The sequence below is a fragment of the Camelus ferus genome, chromosome 8, assembly GCF_009834535.1.
Source record: "Camelus ferus isolate YT-003-E chromosome 8, BCGSAC_Cfer_1.0, whole genome shotgun sequence".
In the NCBI taxonomy this organism is placed as follows: domain Eukaryota; kingdom Metazoa; phylum Chordata; class Mammalia; order Artiodactyla; family Camelidae; genus Camelus; species Camelus ferus.
Genome location: NC_045703.1, coordinates 33,375,873 through 33,400,223, shown reverse-complemented (window position 1 = coordinate 33,400,223; position 24,351 = coordinate 33,375,873). Strand labels below are relative to the sequence as shown.

The 24,351-nt window shown below is 37.0% G+C and overlaps 1 long non-coding RNA gene across 3 annotated transcripts in view; it reads left to right on the top strand.

The window, feature by feature from the left end:
- Positions 1-24,351, top strand: part of LOC116665341 — a 74,917-nt gene that overhangs the window by 30,916 nt on the left and 19,650 nt on the right. Inside the window, exon 3 of one of the 3 annotated variants that reach the window (XR_004321912.1) lies at positions 21,546-24,070. The exons of the other annotated variants lie outside the window; for them this stretch is intronic. This is a non-coding gene — a long non-coding RNA (uncharacterized LOC116665341). Of the gene's footprint in view, positions 1-21,545; positions 24,071-24,351 lie in introns of those variants that run through there. 3 annotated transcript variants of the gene reach the window in all.

Here is a 24,351-nt window from a genome sequence, read left to right as displayed (position 1 = left end):
TGAAAAATAACAACTACTTCTGTGCATTCTTATCTAGCTTAAAATATAAAACCATTATCCTGGTCTATATATAGTTTAGTTTTGTATGTTTTTTCAAGTTGATATAAATGGGAGTCGTGATAATAATTCCACCAGCAGTGTTTACGTTCTGATTGTTCCACATACTTGTCAACATTTGATACTGATGGACTTTAAAATTTTGCTTTTCTGGTGTTTGGAAATGGTATTTTGTGATTTTAATTAGCATTTCCTTGATAACTAACAAGATTGAATATCTTTCTGTATTTTTTTTATGATACATTCTTGTTTCCTTTTCAGTGATGCCTATTTTTCTATTGGGTTATTTGTATTCTTCTTAAAATACACAGAAATTTTTCATGTATTTTGGATTATAATTCCTTGTCAATTATGCTTCGCAAATAGCTTTTCTCAGTCAAGCTTAACATTTTCACATCCTTTGTCATACATATTTTGGAGGTCTTATCTACAATCTGCAAGTGAATAAACTTAAGTGTATAGAATTATATACATACAGACCCATATAGCCATCACCTAAATCAGTATATAAAGTGTAGCACTCCAAGACTACAGTTAACCTCCATTAAAAATAAATAAATAAATCTAATTACCTCCCCCAGCCAAAAAACCCAAAGAATTCAAAAAGAAAAAAAAAAGAAGTGCTAGTGTCTTTTGCTCATTTTTGGAGGGAGATTGTCAGTCATTCTGATTTTGATTTATTATTTCTTTATGTATTATGGATTCAAGTCCATTGTCAGACATATGTAATAGCTACTTTTGGTTTATGACTTACCCTTTCCTCTCTACATGTTGTCTTTTGATAAACAGAAGTTCTTAAGTTTTAATGAAGTCCAATCAAAAAAATTTTTTTATGGTAAATGTTTTTTAATGAAGCCCTTAAGAAAATACTCCAAGTTGCAATCTCCCAGCCTCTCCCTAGAAGTAACCACTATCCTGATTTTTTAAATAATCAGATATTTATTTTTCTTTCAGTTTCCACACTAAGATATGCCATCCTAAATGATGTAGTTTTGCCTGCTTTTGAACTTTATATGAATGGAATCTTTATGCATTGTTCTGTCATGTTTCTTTTATTTGATGTTATGTTTTTGTGATTCATCCATGTTGTTTTATCTTTTTTAAAAAAAAATTAGATTTTTCTAATTTTTTTTTCCCAGAAGCTTAGACGTTTAATTGATTTGCCTGTTTATTTTGTGTAGCAACTTTACCAAACTTTCTATAGTTTATCTGTAAATTCTTTTGGATTTTTTTTCTATAGATGATTGTATCATCAGCAAATTATGAAAGTCTAGTTTTTCCATTACAGTCCTTATGCCTTGTATATGCAGTCAACATTTTCATTCATTTCTGCTTTATTGTGCTGGCTAGGACTTCCAGAACAATGTTAAATAGGTCTAAGAGTAGTAAATATGCGTTATTTGTTTCTAGTTTTAAAAGAATCTCCATTGCTTATGATGTTTATTGTATTTTTTGTAGATATATTTTAGTAGGATAAGGAGGTGTCCCTTTTTCCATTTTGATATGACCATTTAAACAAATCATGAATGGAATGAACTTACTCAAGTGCTTTTTCTGCATTTATTGAGATAGTCATATAGTTTTTCCTTTTAATCTGTTAATGTGGTAAATAAAATTATGTTTTCAAACATTAAACTATTTTTTTTCCTGTGGTAAACCTAACTTGAACTTTATATAGTACCTTTTATATTCATTGTCAAAGGTAGATTTATAGTGAAGCTAAGAAAATTGAATCTTCAGGACCCCACCCTTGTCCAAGTATATATGTGTATTTCTGCTCTCAAATGATTCCATTTTAATTTTATTCTAGGATTGTAAGATTGTTTAAATGTCATTTAGGGCAAGATTTATCTTTTTTTTTTTCCCCAAAATTTTCTTGGCGGTTTGATTACATTTTCACTTTTAGATATAGTTTTAAGTCAACTGATTCAACTTTTTTTTTTTTTTTTCCAGATCCTCTGGGCTTTTAATTGAGTTTATATTAAATTTATGGTTGAATCTGGGAAGAACTGACATCTATACAATCTGGCCATGGTGGACTAACAGGGACCGGACTTACCCCTTGCCTTAGACAACTAAAAGCAGGACAAAATATATAAAACAATGATTTTCAGACATTAGACAACAGACAGTGCAGAACTGTGACCCTTAAGAGAGGGAAATAAATGAGGAAGGGCCTGCAAATGCCCCAGTTTGCTACCTGTAGAGAATTTCAGGTGACAATGCAGTGGGGGGAGAACCCAGACAGAGCCTGATGGGTGGGCTATCTAAATATCTCAGAATTCAGGACCAAGGCCGCTAGAATTCACAAGGCAGAGTACCAGAGGAAAGAACTGAAGAGAGCTCTGGAGTTCCACAGAGGGTTCTCCTCAAATCTGCTGCTGAGTAATGATCGGCATGCACGTGTGAGGTGCCTAAGGACAGGGAAAGAACTTCATGAAAATATCAAGCAAACAATGCCTAAACCTCATACAGGGCTGAGGACAGTTTGTGTTTTCACCATCCTGTGAGGAAAGGCCTAACACACAGGGTATCAAGTGGAATACTCACAAGAAGTACTCGGTGGTAGGACAAATTAGTCCTATACCACCAAGCTGTTCTGGTCCCACCTGAAAAGCAAGCATCAAAAGACTGTTTCCAAGTAACTTAACCATGTCCCAGAGCAATACTGAGAATATTTGTAAGAATACAAAAGCATCCAGGACTCAGCAAAGCAAAATTCACAAATCAGGCATCCGATTTAAAAATTAACAGGCGTAACAAAAAAGCAAGAAAATGCAACTCATAATTGGAAAAAACCAATCAATTGAAATTAATCCAGAAATGACATAGATGAAAAATTAGTAGAAAGCACACTGAAATGCTACTGAAAATATACTCCATATATTCAATAAGGTAGGAAAGCATGAACTTTATAAAAAGAGAAAAGATATTCTAAAAATCACAAATCAAGCTTTAGAGATGAAAATACTGGCTAGGGTTAACAGCATGTTAGAAATTGCAGAGCAAAAAGACTAGTGAACTTGAAGATATTTCCGTAAAAACTATCCAAAGTGAAACAAAGTGAAAATAAAGCATTAATGGTGGCAGATGTGGAACAATGTATAGAGCGAAATATATGTCTAATTAGAGTCCCAGAAGGAGAAGTGGACCAAGTGGGGTCCAAAAAAGGTGTCTGGAGAAATAATGTCTGGACGCCCCCGCCCGGCGATGAGAGGCTGGGGGGTTACGTGCGTGCGTCGCGCCGGGAGCGCGGGGAGCGCGGGGAGGGCGGGGCGCGGCAGGTGCGCGGGGGAGCGATGGCGGCGGCCTGAACTTACCTAGCAGCGCGGTGGTGTCCGGCCTGGTCAGGCTCGGGGTTCTGTGAGTGAACAGTAAGTACGGGCCAGAGAGCCCAAAGAGGCGCGAGAGAGGGAATGAGGGGCTGGGGGATGCCGGCACCACAGGGCTTGGTGACCTGGTTGTGAGGGGCAGGGGCTGGCATGAGGTGAGGGGCGGCTGTGAGGGTCTCAGGTAGCGGAGCAGGGGAGCCGGGAGTGCGTTGGCAGGTAAAGAGCTGAGTTGTATGAGAGGCGGGGATGCTTTCTGAGTATGAGGGGCCAAATGGAAGGGACTATGAACACGCTTTTCTGAGGGGCTGGGGCTCCTGTGGACAGGAGTGAGGGACAGCCCTGGCACCAGGTTGAGGGTCTGGGGCCTGTGCGTGGTCGGGCTTGGGGGGGGCGGGGGGAGAACAGGGTGAAGGCTGGAGCATGTCGCTGGTGGTGAACTGGGAGGGAGTTGAGGGTAGGGCATGGAGGAAAGAATGCGGCTTGTGAGACTTGGGTCAAGGTGAGAGGTTGGTTCTGAAGTCTCCTTCAACGAAGTGTCCTGCCTAGTGAGAGCAATAGTTTTGGATTGAGTAGCACAACTTGGATACAAGTGTTGTGCACAACTTGGGACAAGTGTTGTGCACTTGGCTGTCTCCTGCATGGGCTCTACCTATTTTGGAGGACCAAAAAAAGAAGGCAGCATGGGCAACAATAACAATGATAATGAAAATCATTTGTGAGTCTTAATCTTCAGCCGGAGTCATCATTGGCATCCCTCGTTCCCTCAAGTTCCTCCTTGGGACTGCACACTGGAAGGTGGTCCCTCGCATGGAGATTTTTTGGCTGTGACTGCCTGTGTTTGTTTTCTCTCCACCTGCTTCTGGGCACCCTTGCTTCGCTGCTTCTCCCTACCTGGCTGAGCTATGGGGCATTGATGGTTGGTCCTCTGTGTTGGGCTGACCACTTCCAGTTGCTAATTCTACTTATATGGAAATCACATGGTTTGTTACATACACTGCTGCGTTTAGACTCCCAAACAGGATGGTTTTGCTCTCATTTTCTTACAGTTAAAGTAAAAAAAAAAGACTAATTTGTTTATAATAAACTACTCATATTTAAAACATAAAAAAATTATGTCTGAAAAATTCCAAATTTGATAAATGTTATAAATCTAGAGATCAAAGTTCAATTAACACAAAGAACAAGAAACATGAAGAAAACTTCACCAATGCCTATCACGATCAAATTGTTTAAAACTGATGATTAAAAAAATCTTAAAAGTGGTAAAAAAAAATACAAACAATGTAAGCAGAATATAGTTGGGCAATGTCTCTAAAGTACTGAAAAAATAATTCATCAACATAGAATTCCATGCCTGCGAAATTATCTTTCAAAAATAAAGGCAAAATAAGGACATCTTCAAATAAGCTAAAAGAGTTTACTACCAGCAGACTTACACTATAAGAAATGTTCACGGAAGCCCTTCAGGCAGAAAGAAAATGATCCCAGGTGTAAGTCTGGATCTACACAAAGGAATGAAGAACACCAGAAAGAGTTAATAGGTACATAAATATAAATATTGTTTAAACAAATCTCTTGAAGTGATAATTGAATGCTTAAAGCTAAAATAATAACTATATTGTGAGTTTTATAACAACACATGTAGCTTATACAATATGTAAAATAACAGCACAAAGCTTGGGAGAGGGTGATTAGACATACACAGCTGGGAGATTCTTATACTATTTGTGAAGTGGTAGACAATATGGAGACTTTTTCTCCAGGATCACTGCTTATTTTTATATATTTTCATGTTTTCTTTTATGTCCTTCATATGTAGGATGATTTTTTTACATATGCCTTGCAAATTTTACATTAGATTTAATTTTTAATTCAACTTTAATTTTTATCAAATACATGTACATAATTTGTCGTATGCTATTACAAAAATAGTATTCTTCCAACTTTCTCCAGCTCCATTTTTTATTCCACTACAGCAAATGTTTTCCAACCCTTATTTCTGATATTTATTTTTATATTTCTAGTATCATTCTTGTACTTCTGTTTTTAAGTTTTAAATTTATTTTATTTCCTGCTTATTTCATGCTTTAGAAGAGAATTTAGCTCTCTTACATTACCCCCACACATACTTCTCCATCCTCACATACTCCTATTTGTTACACCATATTTTTTTTGCTAAGTAAAATGTTCAGTGTCAATATTAATATGACTGTAAAAACTTTATTCCCAGATAAGCTATACAATATACTATAATTATATTTCCTTTCTTGTACAACTTTTATTTTTTTCTTTTTTGCTGAGTTTTTTGTGTACCTATCACTAATTGAGCCTAAGACCTCCCAAGAAAACTACAAAATTTATTTCAATATGGTCAAGTAAAGTAATATGTATATTTTACTTTTTCTTTTAAAAATCTTAGGGACTTCTTCTTCTTCTTGCTGTTATGGTGGTAGTCATTTAACAACTTTACAGAAGGGGACTGCCCTCTTGGCCTGATTTCTAAGTGACCATAGTAAGTAGAGATTGTCTGCTAACTAAGCTAATCTACAATGGACATGTAGTGTGAGAGGGAAATTAATCTTTGATGTTCTAATTCACTGAGGGCTTTTTGGAGTTGTTTATTACTGCAGCATAACTTAGCCTGTCCTGACTGTTACAGTATTCCCTTAGCTAAATATAAGTGCTGAACTTCAGTCATCCCATGCTTTGCCTCTGCCATCAATCTAGGATGTCCTTTGACCTCTTCCTTTTCTTGCATCCCTGTTTTTGGAATATCAAGTCTTCCTCTTTCTTATTTTACTCTCTTGTTTTGGTGGCACACATTCTTCAGTAGCTTCCTTAGAAAGACTTGTGGAAAGTAAAGTTTTTGAGACCCTAAATGTCTGAAATGTGTCACACTAGATATGATTTATAACTTGGCTGAATTCAGGTATTTATGTTAGCAATATTTACCCTTCAAATTAAGATGTTAATTCTTTAATTACTTGCTGAAAGTGTTACTATTTGAAATCCAGTGCCATTTTAATGTAACCTGTTTTCCTTTCTGTAAGTTTGAAGAATCTTCTCTTTGTCCTGAGTGCTCTGAAATTTCACAGCAATGTGCCTTGGTGTGCCTTTGTGCTTTGTAGTTGAATCTGGAAACCATGTACATCAGTTCTAGAAATTTTCTCTTATTGTTTCTTCAGTAATGTCCTCCCCACCATTTTCTTGGAGCTTTCTCTTTAGAATTCCTGTTATTCAGATGCTGGATCTCCTAGATTGATCCTCTAATTATTTTATCTTTTCTCTACCATTTTTAAGTCCTTTATCTTTTTGTTTTAGTTTCTTGGATATTTTCTCAGCTTTATCTTCCAACTATCTTCTTGGTTTTTCTTTGTTTTGTTTTCCATATGTACTTTAAAATTTCCGGAGCTCTTTTGTGTTCTCTGTGTTGTCTTTTTTTCCTTTTCCCCCTTCTTTCCTTCCTTCTGTCCCTCCTTTACTTCTTTCTTCCCTCTCTCTAGTTTTTTAAAAAATCTTTTATTGTTCTTCTGCTCTCTGCATTTTTTTCCTGTGTGCTTGTTTATCTTGATCTTATTAGAGATTTTAACCAAATGTCTAAGGATCCTTGGCTATTCATTCTTATTGTGAGTGAGTCGCTAAAACGCTAATTGGAATCTCCAGGAACATGGGTTTCACCATTAAGATTTTTTGTTGTAGAATTCTGGTAGGTCCTATACAGCACATTTATTTAAGAATGTTTATTCTCATTATTAGCTGGCTAAGATGAAATTTTTTAAAAAAAGAATGGATTGTATTTCAAAAATGCTTTCTTGGCATCTGCTGAAATCATCATATACTCTTTAACCTTTAATCTGTTAATGTAGTTTCCTAATGGTAGGGTTTCTAACAGTGGTATTTCAGAAGGGTTTTGTTGCCCTTCTTCAAGGAGAAGCTAAAAATTTCTGCTTTTTAAGGAAGGGGAAGCTGGGGTGGGAAGGCTGACAATGCTGCTCATGCTGCCCTTTTTAGGGCTGGTGTTGTACCCTCTGTGCTCTGTGCAATGCAGAAGTTAACATTTTCCTTTTCAAAACAAGGATTTGACCTAGAAAGACAATGACATATTTTAAGGAGTCAACTAAGTTTGTTGTTATTCTTAGACATTTTGTGCTTAATACAGTTTTTGCTTTATGAACAGCCCATATGGAATTAAATCCCCTTACTAGCATGACATCTAAGGCATTGCATTTGACACATTTTAAGCATAAGAAAGCGTATTTACAAGATGTTTTTTCAGTGAGCTCCTCATCTGTGGTTTAGCTACTTTCCTTACCACAGCATAGCTTTCCTCTTACTCTTTATCATCACATGGCAATCAAAAGACCAAGACTTTTTTCCCTTCTGCTGTATCTTAGTCTTTCACCTACTTCCCCAAAGAAGAAGGAAGAGTAAGAGTCCTGTTCTAATCATTAGCATCAGCTATGAAGGAGTGTCTGAGTTGCCCAGTATGCCAAGGAATATTTAGCTCAGATTTTTCCTTAAGCATTAAGGTAACAAATTTTATGCAGAAGTCCCAGAATTATTGGTAGATTGAAAAAATGAAAGGCAGCCTAAAGGAATCATGGAGGAGGCTGAGACCTGGGAACCAAGCCAGGAGGTGTTCTGCTCCCTTTTCACTCACTAACAAATCACTAGCCTCCCTAAACCCTCGTTTCCTCATTTGTAAAATAAGGAGGCTTGACTTCACTGGATTGTCTCTATGGTCTTTTTGGGCTCTAACATTCTTATGTACTTGAAACAATAACAACTCTAGAAAATATTCAATAAATGGACATATGTACTTCATCGTTTAGTTAAATGTAAACTTCATTAATGTTACAATATTTCAGAATTGAGTATTTTTCCTTTTTGTTAAGGAACACTTTTGTTTTAAATATATGAAACAGAAGGCTTCCCGAGAACCCTAAAATATGCCCATAGTAGGCAGAGTAATACCCCTCCACCCAACATGTACCAGTCCTAATCCCTGAAATCTGTTAATGTGTTACCTTACATGACAAAAGGACTTTACAGATACCATTAAGTCCAGGGTTTTGAGATGAAGAGGTTATCCTGGATTACGCAGGTAGGCGAATCTAATCACAAGCGTCCTCATATGTTAAAGAAGGAGACAGAAGTCAGAATGATGTAATGTGAGGACTGAAGCTGAGTTGCTGGCTTTGAAAATGGAGGAAGGGTGCCATCAGTCAAGGAATGCAGGCAGCCCCCCCCCCCCCCCCGGGCTAGAAAGCCAGGGAACGGGATTCTCCTCTAGAGCCCCCAAAGGGATGCAGCCCTGCTGAAACCTTGGTCTTTAGCCCTGTAAGACACATTTTAGATTTCTAACCTCTAGAGCTGTAAGATAATAATTTGTTTTGCTTTAAACCAGTAAATTTGTGGTAATTTGTTAAAACAGCAATAGGAGACTATCACATAGTAGCAAACGCTGTTCTACCCAAGTAAACAAGAATTGTGCCATACTGAGTTATTTGTTTATATTATAGCTAAAGGAATAATTAGAAAAGTAATTAATTATGCTCCTGTGTACGATTCTATTCCTAAGTTTAATTACTTCCTGGGACTATGTTTTATTCTTAGAATTTATAGAATGTTAGATCTGGAGAGAACAGTAAATGTGACTTAATGAAGTCTAGGTCTCTCTTTTTACAAGAGAAGAAATTGTGACCTATTGAGATTAAAGCCGTGAGTTTCTCCATAATCATCTGGCTAGTTGCCTATAACACAAACATGGAAATTGAGGACTTCTGGCTCCTAGTCTAGCACTAGTTCCATTACACCATACTTTTTCCAGTTGAAAGTATTAAGATGTGAAAATGTTTACTAAATCTCTTATTATGAAATATGGAGGAGTATGAAATTCAAATGGGCCTTGTGTAATTCAGCTCATTCTCACATGAGAAGCAGTGTAACAGAGTGAATCTGATCTAGGACCCCAGAGCGAAATTCCCTTTGTGCAGATCCCATCTCCAGTACCTCTTAGCAGTGTGACCCTCGACAAGTAACTTAACCTTTCAATGCTTTCATTTCCTTATCTGTAAAATGGAGATGGCAATACTACTGACCTCATAGGGTTGTGGGGAGATTTAAATATATTAATAACTATTAAGCTCCTAGAAAAGAGCCTGGAACAAATTCAGTACTAAATAATTACGAGCAATTACTATTATGAGCAGTAGGCTATATGATAAAGACAGACTATTACAGTTAAACAAAATAATATTTTTATTAATATTTTTGAAATTATTTAGTAAAATTATTAATATTTGTTCCTGCTATGGTTATTAGCCACCTCCTGTGGTGAAGGCAGGGACCATTAATCCTAAAACAGGGGCCAAATGTTCTGGTAAATTGTCTGTAGACTGAAAGTCTTGTCCTCATCCATGCCATCAGACATTTTGTGGACAATTAGCACATGACTGTCATGAGTACCCTTGCTAATTAAAGTCACATTAATACCGAAGAACTGTACAATGACTAGTTCTATAAAGTCACTTCTGCAAGCTGCATTGTTTCAAGAGCAAAGTGGCTGATGTTCTGTTTCGTTTCTTTCATAATGCTGAGCATGGGTATCTGGTAGACTTGCTTAGGTTGGCAAACTTGTGAGCAGAAGTGCTAGATTTGTATGCAGCTTCAAGAATGAGGCAGTTCAAAGCTAAAGTGAGTTAGGAAAGAAACAGGAAGTGAAAAAGTAGAACGGAAAGACATAGGTAGATAGAGGAAGAAAAAAGAGGAAGGAGGAAAGGAGCCACGAAAGAGCATGAAAGATAAATGAAAACACTTAAATGAAGAAGAGACTGGTAAGAGGCAGTTTAGGCAAAGAGGAGACACTGTTTTATTTGAAGTGCTTCTCAAATGTTAACATGCGTCAGAATCACCCAGAGGACTTGTTAAAACAGTTTCCTGGGTCCCATCAGCAGAGATTCTGATCCACTAGGTCAGCGTGGAGCCCGTAGTGCAGGTTCTGACAAGCTCAAAGGTGATACCGATGCTGCTGGTCTGAGGACACCTTGAGAACCTTTGGGTTAAGCCATATTCACACAAAATAAGTGTAATTGTTGTCGGCATTGTTTTTATTGAGCTATATGTTACATACAGTAATTTGCACGGATATTAATATTCTTGGTTTCCTAACATAAGCAGCTCCCTACTAGGCCTGATAAAGATCTGCCTGTTCCCATATGCTGTCTCTGTCAAGGATACCAAGAGCCTTTTTTGAATAAAGTCCTAGTGGCCTGCTATTACTTTCCATCAGAATGATATAATAAACTTCAGTTAGTTTGTTAGTGTTTTGAAGAAAAGCATATATCTCTGTAACACGGAATTAAACGCCAGTGAACCAGAAAGCACCTGTACTGCTTTGATTACACCTGGAGTTTTCCTGGTCTCATCTAAACTATTGCTTGTCTTCTGTCTCTTATTTATTATCCCATTTGAGAGGAGGATATTTTGGTGTGTTATATGGAATTCTCTCTCATCTCATCTCATCTCATCTCATCTCATCTCATCTCATCGATTAACATCGTTTACTGGATTTGTATAATAAGTATTCTGAGGTGTTGGGCATGGAAGCTGTTGAGATTGAAATCCTTCAGCCATGCTTCTCAAACTTCATGTGCATCTGAATCCCTAGGGATCTTGTTAAAAATGCAGATTCTGATTCAGCAGGTCAGGTGTGGGGTTCTAAATTCTACATGTGTAACAAGCTCCCAAGTGTTATTGATGCTGACGGTTTATGCCTCACAATTTCGGTAGTAAGGCCCTGTATGGTGTGTGTAAGTGGTTCTCAATAGTTTAGCGAGTATCGAATCAATGGGGGGCTTATTAGAACACAAATTTTTTTTTGTCTCTGCCTCCGAGTGTCTGATTCAGTGGAAGTGGGGCCTGAGAATTTGCATTTCAGAGTTCTCAGATGATGTTGGGGAATGTGCAGGGAACACATTTTGACAGCTACTATTCTATTGACGAGCCTCCTCATTTTGCTGATGCTCACTGATTTGCTGGAAATTTACACTGCTGGTTGTTAACATCTGCCCTCAAATGTCTCCGACAAAGTCACCAATGGTCTCTTTGTTGACAAACCCAATGGACATCTCTCAGTGTTCACGTTACTTGGCTTCTCGGTGGCTTCTGACTATTGTTGCTCCCCTCTTGATACCTTCATCTCTCTCAGTTACTGTAATAGAATTTTCTTTGTTTCCTTCTTACTTCTCTAACTCAGACATTTTTCTGTATCAGATTCCTTTGTAAGTTTCTCTTATATCCACCCCTGTGTTTTAATCTCACAATTGTGCCTCACATCAGTCTTTAATCGGTAAATCTTTTACCTAGGACCAAATCAATACTCTTCTAATTAATCTCTTTGCCTTGGTCTTGAGTCTCCAAGCCACCCTTCCCACCTCTACCAAAGTGATCTTTCTAAAATACAAGAGTGATGATAGTCTCACTGTGCTTAAAACCCTTAAGTAGCTTCCCATTTATTGTAGGATGCATTCCAAACTCTTTAGCTTGGCTAATGTGGCTCTCTATAACCTAGCTCTTATGTACTCTTTCCTTGTATCATGCCTACTTTGGAATCTTAGTAGACATACTTAAAAACAACCAATTTCCATAGAGGCTACATAATTTCACGCCTCCATACCTCTGTTCGTGCTCCTTTCTCTTCCAGGGATTCCCTCCTTCCCATATCCATTTAACCAGCAGACATCTTCTCAGCTTTTGTATGTCCCTCCTCTTTGAACGCTGGGTGACAATTCCAGGGAGCAGTGACCACTTTCTTTTGCCCACACATTATAATGACATCAGCAGTACTGTATTGTACTTCTTAGTTTACATGTCTGATTCTATTAGATTATAAAGCTCTTGAGAACAATGTTTTTTTCAATTCAATGTCCCTGTGTATTGCTCTGTGCCTGATACATTGCCTGTCTGTTTTCTGAACAAATGAATGAGCAACAGAAACTGAGGAAGCAGCAACTGATCAAGACCGTGGGTAACTGTATTAGTTTCCTAAGTCTGCTGTAACAAATTACTGCAAATTTGGTGGCTTAAAACAACAGAACCTTTTTCTCTCATAGTCCTGGAGGCCAGAAGTCTCAAATCAAGGTGTTAGCAGGACCGCATACTCTATGGAGGCATTAGGAAAGATTCCTTCCTCTCTGTTTCCAAATGCTGGGGGCTCCAGCTGTTCTTTGGGTTGTGGCTGCATCACTCCAAACTCTGTCTCCATTTTCCCTTTTTCTTTTCTTTCTCTCATAAGGGTGCTTGTTGTTGCTTTGGGGGCTAAACGGGGTAATCCAAGATAATCTCATCTCAAGACTCTTAATTTAATCTTCTAAGACTTTTTTTTTCCCCCTCCAAATAAGATCACATTCTCAAGTTCTAGTGGCTAAGACATGGACATAGCTTATTGGGGGCCACCATTCAACCCACTACAGGCACTGTGAAAAAAATAAGGATGGTATTCATAAGTAGAAATAGGAGAAAGGCAGGAAATCCTCTTCTGCCCTCTGGATCCCATGTCATAACAATGAATAGAAGGTGATAGACATGTACTCTGTTATTCCAGTTCTCTTCAAACCAGTCATCACCCACAAACTCTTCTTTAAAAAAAAAAAGTGTGTGTGTGTGTGTGTGTGTTGAGGGGCATGGGTTAAGCGCTAAGAATATTCTCCTTTCTGCCTAAATGAGACCAAGTCCTTTTCCTTAAGCTTAAAAAGACAAGGAAAAAACAACAACAAAACACAAGGATCTCCTTCATTGGTCCTTGAAAAGCAATACTTTCTGAACTGATTTTGTTTTCTTACAATTTTACATTTGTCCTGTTTCACTTCTTGTTATAGTAGCTTGCTTTCTTCACCAGTTAGGCACGTAAATGCTTTTGATGAAAATGTTAATTTGTATTGGTTGCAAGCAAGCAGAGAAGTAGGTTTGGAATAAGCAGTTATGGAAATTGTGGGGATGGGAGACTGGGCAAAGGCCTGGGAACGCTGTTCCAGATTCCAGCCCAACCACTCACTCTGCAGTTTGCACATGATCCCCCGGCACCGAAGCCAGGGTTTCCAGAGCGTACAGCTTGCATTTCCATTAGAGACTGACTGACAATTGCCAAGATCAAACCTTTTCCTCTGACTTTGCAACTGAAGATTGAAGGCTTTCTCATCTAGTCAACAGCCATGAGAGAGCTCAGGAAAAGTGGGGAAAACGTAAAAATACAGAATGAATAATCTGTAGAGCTACGTTTCCTTTGTTTTTCCACAAGACAGAAGAGCACAGGATACTGTAATTTGTCAAACCCCCAAACAAAACGAAACAGGTCTGTTGTTAATACAGACAAACGGCCACAGCTGCAGAAAAGTTTCCACATGAAATCTTTCAGTCCTCAATAGTCATTTTGCAGTTTTGTGATCGCTTTTCCAGGATTCTTTCCTCCCTCCATGTTTATTCATGTTAACTATTTGTTCCATGTTGCAAGGCCCTTCTGGTAGATATGCTTCTGACAGTGCTGCTTTCCATACAGTAGTTTTCTAATTTTCTACTCAGTTTCACCAGTACGCATGTGTCGTTTCAGTTGGCCCAGTAGCTTTAACAGTGAAATGTTTTGATTACCTGGTCTGTTAGAAGGACTGCTGTTACACTCCCCGCCATACCTCCATTCTCAGCATTCCGGTGATGGTGATGCAGCACACACACACACACACACACACACGCTGCCCCCCCCCCCCCCCCGCCAGAAGCATGTGGCTAACTGTTGTGCCACAAATTAATGCAGTGAAGCTTGAAACCCCAGTTGTCATACAGCTCAAATGTAGGCCAGGTGTGTTGAGAGTTTTCCAAGAGTTTGACTGTATTTTGGTTAAGTTGAATTTCCTAGGCTGGCTTGAATTGCTGTGAAAGTGAGAAAGCCAGGCTGAAAGACCTGGTGTTTGATCACTTAAGGCTGAAATTTAAACCTCAAGCAAAACTCAAGGAATCCAAAACTGATTCAAAACAGAAAGAAGAAAGTTTTATGGGACATTTCTGTGATGGAAACTGATGAGTTATGCATTTTTACTGTTGATTCTAAGCTTGTCTTCCTCTTTTGCCAGTGTATATTTATCTCTTTGGGAATAATACCATGTTACAGTAAAACTGCTTTCATTTTGACTACATTTGTGATACTCAGACACATAGAGGTTGATGTTTACTTTTGCTCTGACAAGAGAGAGTTTCCAAAGAATGCTGTACAAACTTGGGAGATAAATGTTTAACCCTTGTAGGAGGGAAAGGATGCCTGGGCCTTTGTATAACACTTTACCAGCACAGAAATAATTTGAATATAAATAATTACAAAATTGAAATGACAAAGTATTCTTATTTGAAAATGGAGTCCAGGGTTTTCTACTTGGCAGACTTTATGGACTTTCAGAATTATTCAATATAAATGAAAGTAATAAAAATTGAGCTTAAATATAAAATAATTTTTATAATACTTTTTACAGTGTGTCCATTTATTCAGATGGACTTTTATCTAAATTAGTAAGATATTACTGTATTCATTTGTATAGAGTCATACATATAAATTTTCTAAAGATACGTGTATTTACATGCATTTTAAGCTATAATTTTACAGATTTTATGCTATATTTAAAGCAAAGAAGGAAAAGTAAATGTGAAAAATTAAATGTTTCATACATTTTGGGTATAAAGTATTATAGGTTCGTTGTCAAAAATTAAGGAAATACAGAAAAATCTAAAGAAGACAAGAAACCACTTCTAATCCTACCGCTTAATAATAATCATGGTGAACATTTTTAGAATTACTTTTAGCATTTTTGTGTGTATATTATCTTTTTAAACAATTAAATCAAGATCAATTAATGTGCCAAAGCTGCTGGAACAACTGAATATCCATATGGAAGAAAACAAATGAACTTTGACCCATATCTCCATACACAAAAAATTAATTTGAAATAGGTCATAGACATAAACTTAAAATCGGAAACAAAGCTTTAAGAAGAATAAAAAGAGGCCATTTTGATCTTGGGACAAAGATTTCATAGGAAAAAAAACAAACACATAAGAGAAATAAGATAAATAATGTTTAATTCAACAATACAAAATTTCTTTACTCATTAGAAGACATCATTCAGAAATGACCAGACAAGTCATAAACTGGGGAAAAAAATATTCTCAGTACATATATATGACAAAAGGCTTGTATCCAGATGTATAAAGAAGCTCCTAAAATCAGTAATAAATTAATAATACATAGTAATTATTTATTTTTGTATAAAAATTAGGTAAAGCAACAAATATTTATTATCTTGTACTTTTTAGAGTCAGGAATTTGGGGGAAAGTTAGCTGCATGGTTCTGGTTGAGTGTTGCTTATGAGGCTACAGTGAATATATCACTTGGGGCTGCAGTCAGTTGAAGGTCTGACTGGAGCTGGAAGACTCCCTTGCAGGATGACTCACTCACATGGCTGTTTGCAGGAGGCATCAGTTCCTTGCCACGTGGGCTTCTTTATAGGTTACTTGAGAATGTCCTCATGATATGGCAGCTGTCCTCCCCCAGAGTGAGCAATCCAAGAGAGACAGCCAAGAGGAAGTCACAATGCCTTTCACATTCTGTTTTAGACATGCACACCATCACTTCAACCATAGTCTCTTTATTAAAATCAAGTCACTGAGTACAGCCCAGATTTAAGGAAATTAGGCTCCACCTTTTAAATGAAGGAATATCAAATAATTTGTGGATATATTTTTAAATCACTATAGATACTTCAATGAAGAAGATATATATATTATATATATACATAAGTGGGCAGTAAGTATAGGAACAAAAGTATTCAACTTCATTAGTCATCATTAGTCATTAGATAATGCAAATTATATCCACTATGAAATACTATTTCAACTCATTAGGGTGGCTGAAGTGAAAAAGATTGACAACACCAAATGTTGGAGGGTATATGGAGCAACTGGAACTCTCATTATTGTTGGTGAGAGTGTAAAATAGCATATACACTTTGGTGAATTTCCTAGCAGGTATTATAAAGTTTACACCTAACTTACTCCATTTCTGATATTTTCTGGAGGGAAGTTAAACACATGTCCACAAAATAACCTAAGACGTGGCAATATTGAGATTATCCATAAACACTTAAAACTGCAAACAGTCCAATGTCTATTAACAGGGAGAAGGAAAAGTGAATTTATACGGTGGAATTCTTACAAAATGTGTATTTATACAATCAGTTATTACTTAGCAATACAAAAGAATGAACTCCTAATACATTCAACAACATGAATGTATCTCAAAATGTAATGATCTCATATAATTATTAAGCAGAAGAAACCAGACATGAAAGAGTAAATATTGTATGATGCCATTTATATGAAGTCTAAGAACAGGCAAAACTAATCTATAGAGACAGAAATAAGAAAATGATTGCCTAGTGAGAATAGAGGCAAGGAATTGATTGCAAATGGGCAAGAGGGAATCTTAGGAGGGTGATGAAAATGCTCTATTTTTTGTTTTGGTTAGTAGTTACACCAGCATACACAATTTCCAGAATTCATAAAACTGAATACCTAAGATGTGTGCATTTTTCATGTTAATAATGCTATAATAAAAAATAAAAATGAAGCTCATCTGGAGAATATTTACTGCTTCTTTGGCTAAAATTATATTGTGTTTTTCTATTCCCTTTGTTTTTGTGAGTCTTTTGATGGCTGCATATTATTTCAGGATGTTGATACCATCTAAATATAAATATTATGATATGAATAAAATTGTTTATCATAATATGAATATATCACTATTGAATTTATAAATATTAAGATTAATCTCAAATTTTATAACAAGCAATGGTATATTTCCTCTTATCTCTAAGTGTCTTGTCTTGTTTGCATTTATGATTATAGGAACATTATATTTAAGCTTTTATTTCAAGGGTAGCTGGTTCCTGATTAGATGATGAGTCTTAAAGGTCTTTCTTCATTAGGTGTTTCCTGGTGGATCTTTCCTCCCTCTCTTCCTTTCCTCCTCCTCTTCTTCCTTACCCTTCTTTTCTTTCTCTCCCACTTTGTGTATTTTACCTAACTTTTTATTTTAAAAAGTTCAATTCTTTAGAAAAGTAAGATAAAGAAGAGTATAATGAATGCCTGTATATCCTTCACATAGATTCACCAATTCTTAACATTCTGCTACATTTGCATTGTGTGTGTGTGCATGCACATAAGTTTTCTTAAGTTGCAAATGTTACTTAAGCCTGTGAAAACATGGGTAATATCCTGCAAAGTCACAATAAAATGATCACTCTCAAGAAATTTAACACTGATGCAATAATATTATCAAATGTAGAGTGCACGTTCAAAGTTTCTAAATGGACCTCAAACTTCCCTTCCTACTTTTTTTGTTGTTGTTTCAGGACCCAAGCAAAGATAATACATTGCATTTGGTTGTTTCCTCAGTCTCCTTTAATCTATTTTAGAACAACCTCTCTACCTTTTTTTCTGTTTGACATTGATATTTTTAGGGCTCTAAAACATTGTAGAATGCTCCTCAAAATGGATTTGTCTGATTAATTCCTCATGATTAGGTTCAGGTTGAACATTTTTGGCAAGAATACCACATGAGTGATGTGTATAACGTGTTGCATTATGTAATGTCACTGTGTTCCTTCGCTGGTGAAGCTAAGCTTGATCTCTTGGTTTAAATGTTTTCACCAGATTACTTCCTTTTTGAAACTAAGAAATTATCTGTAGGGTGATCATGTGAATATTGTGCCCTCCAATAACCTTTCTTCTAATAATTATAACATTTACCAATGATCCTTATCTGACTCAGTTTTTACAATGAAGCTGTAAATGGAGATTTTCTAATTCTATTTGTTTTTTACATTTATTAGCTACATTCTTCTGTGTAACAGTGCTTTCCTCTTTCCTCCTTCTCTATTTTAGTACCATGGATTCTTAAAAAAAATTTTTTAATGTAATATATTGTAATCTCTTTTGGACATTGTAGTGTTCAAATTGCCCTAAATTTGGCCAGTAGAGATCAGAGGTAATATTTTAAAATCATTTTAGATTGTTTTAAGCCATTTGTCCCAAAAGTCATAACTGTTCAAATTAAATTGATTTCTTTAATGTTTGAAGATGATGTCCAGTGGTGCGATGGTAAATATTTAACAGTTTTCTCATAAAAAAAAAGAGATCCCATTTGTAGTGTTTGCTAATTTCCATGGTGTACGTACTCTCACCTTGGTTGATTTCAGGTTGACAATGGAGAGAGATGCATGATAACTTGCTACTGTTTTGTATTTCTACCATGCAGGTACAATAAATATGAATAAATTCAAGAGTTGGTATAGTCAAACATAATCAACTTATTAGGAGGTGATGGATTTTGAATATTATTACCTTTGTGTTTAATATCACTTATTTAATATTTAGTTTGTATAGTTCAATTTTAAATAATATCTGTGTTTAACAACTGGCTCACCAAAGTTTTTTGCCAGAGTTTAACAGTTGGCTTTTATGAGCAGGTACAAACCAGCTTTAGGACCCAATCCCAGTGTCTATTGCCAACCAAAGTCTGAGCCTAACTTTTGACTTCAATATTAATTAAATGTCAATAAAATTTTACTCAAAATCAGATTGGAAAATCCTAGAATATTTTTTTTCCCAGAGAAATCACTTTGTCAGAGAAATCAGTTTCCCTCCCTCTTCTCCACTTGGTGCTCTTAGATTAGTAGTGTCAAAAACTGTAACTGTCTTCAATTTCCTGAACTGGAAAGTTAGTAAGGACTTCAGGTAATACGTGAAGGAGAAATGACAGACCATTTAGGGACAATAGGCCCCCGTGTATAATCCTGTCCAGATCTTCTGCTGGGAAACATACTGTTTCCTCTGCCCAGCTTCCATCCCTTCTAGAATCAGTTCCACTTTTCCTGGTAGATGTCCTTCACCCACACTAGCTGTGTACCTTGCTCCCTTCCCACAGTTTTTTCCTTGGGACTTTTTCAACTGGATCTAGAAGAGAGATTCAGTCCTTCTCTGGAGGGGAAAGCGTGATGTAAATGTGGGAGAAACTGGCAAGGGAAGTTGTGTGATCAAATTTCCCCTCTAGACTAGTGCTCTTAACGCCCCTGTAGGCACTGCTCTGTGTGTTCTGTGTCTCTCGTGGTCCGAGGATGCGCCTCCTTAAAGTGGGATGGAGAAATTAGGGTGGAGCCACCAGTTGCAAGGCGCTAAACACTGATTCTTGAAATGAGAAGGTAATCATAATCTAGTTCATCTCAGTTCAACTTTATTAAGTGTCATCCTTGTGCCAAGAAACAGTGTTATATGCTGGAGGAAAAGGATGAAAGTCACATCTATATCTTAAAAGATCTAGTCTAGTAGGAGAGAAGTGTGTGTAATCAAGACATACAAATACATAGCAGTCTTACAGCATATCTATACAGTGAACACTCAACAGCCATTATCTATATGTACATCTGTGAAATACTATATAGCTACTAAAATCACATCTCTGAAGAGTATTTCTAAACAGAGGAAAGAGTCATCATATGCTCATTATATACACACCCATATGCATATACACTCATGTATATATATATACACTCTGCATATATATATACATATGTATACACACACATATATAAAGCATATATGTATGCAAAACTAAGATTAAAGAACATGCATAATGGGGTGACTCTAATTTTACTTTTTAAAAGTATATATACATAGAAAAAGGATAGAAGGAAATACTGTTAAGTGAAGAGTAGGTGGTAGATTGTAAATGACTTTATTTCATTATTTTTTCTGTTTTCATAATTTTCAAAATTTTCAGAGACTAATATGGCTGACATCAGTACTCAAAATATTTTATTGTTTAAGATATTGCTCAGTTATCATAGGTCTTAATTTATGCAGTGTATTAATCTTCTAGGATTAATACAAAATACCGAGACTAGGCAGCTTAAACCCAGAAATTCATTTCTCACGGAAGTCCAAGATCAAGGTGTCAGCATGTTTTGTTTCTCCTGAGGTTTCTTTCATTCACTTGCAGAGACTGGTTGTCACTGTGTCCTCACGTGGCTTCTCCTCTTTGTGCTCAAGTTCCTGATGTCTCTTCCCTGCCTTATCGGGATCCTAGTTGGTTGGGTTAAAACCCCACCCATGTGATCTCATTTAACCTTAATTATCTCCTTAAAGATCCTCTCTCCAAATTCAGTAACATCAGAGTTATATCTTCAACCTGTCAATTTTGGGGAGGGTGGACATAAATCAGTCCATAACATACAACTTATAAAATGAGTTTAAACCTAAAAAAATGATGCAAAATAAAGTTCTAAAAGTGAAAGAATTTTCATGTAGCTTACTTTAACTGGTGATTATTTGTAACATCTTTGTAAATTTGAAAATCAGTGTCTAGCTTTCTAAATAAATGTTGCCACCTCCATTTTCCACATCCACTACCCAAATATTTTCTTAATTATATTGTCATTTAATTATATGGGTATAGAAGATATTATTGTTAAAAGTATTCTGTACTTTAAAACATGAGTTTATCTTTGAAACTTTTTTTTTAATTACAATGCCTTTTTTCTTTTCTAAAACATATCCAGGTGAATGTTCTTCCAAATGACTTGATTTAGTTACATTGTAGTGAGAGAAATTTTATATTTAGGCCTATGGAAATTCAATCCTGGATATAAGAAGAATTTAGAGAACTTTAGAGATGGTGACAGTTTCTCCAAGATCAATATGCCTAAAAGTGCATATATGTATATATACATACAGATAGATGAAAATATGTATTTGTCTCTGATTTAAAAATAACACATTTTCATTGTAGAAATTTTTTAAAAAGACAGAAAAGCACAAAGAATAAAAGCATACACTTTATCCCAATATCCAGAGATATCTGATGTTAGTATTTTGCTCTGTATTTGTGTCTGGCCTCCAACTTGGCGTCCAATGGTCCTCACCTCCTGATAGTCACACCCTTGTGTAGCCTCTTTCCCTATGGAATCAGGCTGATCCATGTGAGAATTAAAATCATTTGAAAGTAACTGTGTGTGACTCCTGAGACTAAATCATTAAAGAAACCACAGCTTCTGTTCCAGTCTCTTGGATAGATCCCTCTGAGGAAATCTAGCCACCATGTTTGGAGATACTCAGGCGTCCCTGGAGAGGCCCATAAGAAGAGGAACTGAGACCTCCTACCAACAGCCAGCATCCACCCACAAGCCATGTGACTGAGCCTCTGTGGAAGTGGATCCTCTAGCTCTGGTCAGACCTTCAGATGACTACACCCTGGCTTTGCAACCTCATGAGAGAACCCAGGCAATAGCTACAGACTCTGCTCCTCCCAAATTCCTGACCTATCAAGAACATGAGAGATGATAAATGATTGCTACTGTGTTTAGCCCTTAAGTTTTGGCATGATTCATTACACAGCAATAGATAAATAATAGCATATTCTTCCAGTTTTTCTATTTTATTTATTTTTTTCATTCAACAAATACTCATTGAACTCTTGCTACATTAGTCAGGGTTGAACCAGAGAAACAGAATAAGAAGGGAATCTGTGTGTGGGGTGTGTGTGCATGTGTGTATTTATGACATGGGACTAACCTACGTATTGCCATCATGGGGGTCTCTGAGCAAGCCTGAAGTCCACAGCAAAGGTGGTCAGGAGGGAAAAGTCATGAGCAGGTTGGAACCCTGTGAGCACAGGCTGAAGTTTGTCCTCAGGCAGCAGCCACTCAGGAAGATTGATCCAGGGGGAAGAGAGAGTAATTGTACATTCAGCTGCTGCTTTGAAGTCTTTTAGCTCAGGGAAGTCTTAAGCTTTCTTTTAAAGGCCTTCCAACTGATTAAGCCAGGTCCCCTAAGGGTAATCTCTCTTTGGATTTGTTTGAAGTCAGCTGACTTGGACTTTAATTACATTTGCCAAATCCCTTCATAGCAGCACCTAGCTTAGTATGATTGAAAAGCTGGTCGGGAGAGAGAGTTTTTTATTATGAGGAATTGGCTCACGTAAATATGGAGGTTGAGCACAATCTGCTAACTAAGCAGGAGACCCAGGAAAGCCAGTGGTGTAATTCAGTCTGAGTCTGAAGGCCAGAGAAACAGGGGAGCAGATGATGTAAATCCCAGTCCAAGGGCCAGAGAAGATGAGATGTCCCAGCTCAATCAGTGAGGCAGGAAAAAAGGGGCAAATTCCTCCTTCCTCTGCCTTTGGTCCTCAGTGGACTGGATGATGCTCACCCACTTTGGGGAGGGTTATCTACTTTACTGGGTCTGCTACTTGAAATGTTAGTCTCATCCAGAAACTACCTCAGAGACATACTAAGAAATAATGTTTAATCTGGCTGCCCTGTGGCTAGTCAGGTTGACACATAAAATTAATCATCATGGCTGGTTTCTCCATATTATCACCTACCTATTACTAATTAACATGCTGCTTTTTTTTAAACTAATTTTGCTTATTCATATTCACTTAGCATGAGCTGTGTATGCAATATTGTACATCAATTCTGCATCTTTCTTCCATGACACGTACAAATTTTTAGAAAGATTTTCAGAAATGTTCATGCTGTTTTCTATATTAATGTATTTAAGACATCAATACAGAGCTATAATAACTGACTTAAGAAATCATCCTTGATAAACATTGTTCAGAGAAAGCAGTTTTTATTGTTTATTATCTTATAGATTAATATTGTGTCTTGCATTTGGATTGGGGTTTTCTTCTCATTTTCAAAATACTTTCACATCTGCATCTCACATGATCTGAATGTGAGCAGGGCAAGATGTCACATAACAAAATGTACAAGGTGGAAGGGGGTCTTGTGGTTCATTGTGAGTATACTAAGTGTAAGAGAAAGTACAAAGTTAAGGAAGACTTTCTATCTTAAGGAGCTGTTAGTCTTGTAGGGGAGAACAGTCTGCAAACAGAGAGCTATAAGAGAAGATCTGATATGATAAGTAACGTTATGAGTAACAGACAGGGATGGGTTTGGAGAACATGGAGGCAGAAGAATCAGACTGAGCAGAGTCACAGAATATGCCTAAAATGCCTCACCAGAGAGCATATTACGGTGTTCTTGGCACATGTTTGCAATGAAAAGTTAGGCCAGTGGAAAGTCATGAATGTAACTAACAAAAGTTATGTTTGAGTCTGTCTCAAATAATGTTTCCTTGAAGCTAAGCAGGGAAGATATTTTTTTACCCAGTGGAACAAAAAAAAAGCTTTTTTTGGAAAATGTTAACCCTTCCAAGGCCTCCATTGAACTATGGATTTTCTGTGGCTGATAATTTTCATCAGGATTTTAAGTGATACTGAACAATATCTGATTTGCGAGAGGACTGAACTCTTTTAACACTGAAAACATATTTATTATTGACACTGAAAACCTGTGAGGCTGAACATAAGTGGAGCAGGACCAGAGAGATAACTACGAATGATAGGAGCGTAGAAACCTCTCTGCTCAGTGACCAAGCTCAGGAACAGGCCTGAGAACATGGTCCTGGCCCTGGAGTGGCATGGCACTAGCAACGTGGGACTGGTGGAACCACAGTGCCCGCCCTTCTAGGAGTCATCTTGGGTCCTTTGGGCTCTGCTTGACTAGTGTGTGCATTTCTTCTGGCAGGGTCCCTGCATCGCCTGATTGCAGTCAAGGTAGCCTACCATCAACAGGAGAAATAAAAGGCAAGCTGTGTCCTCTCTGTGTCGGGAATGAAACCAGTGGTCATTTACTTTAAACATTTATCTTTTAAATTTTTTTGAGGGGGAGATAATTAGGCTTATTTATTTACTTATTTTCTTATTGGAGGTTCTGGGGACTGAACCCAAGACCTTGTGCATGCTAGGCATGCACTCTACCACTGAGCTATACCTTCCTCATTAAACATTTATCTTTTAAC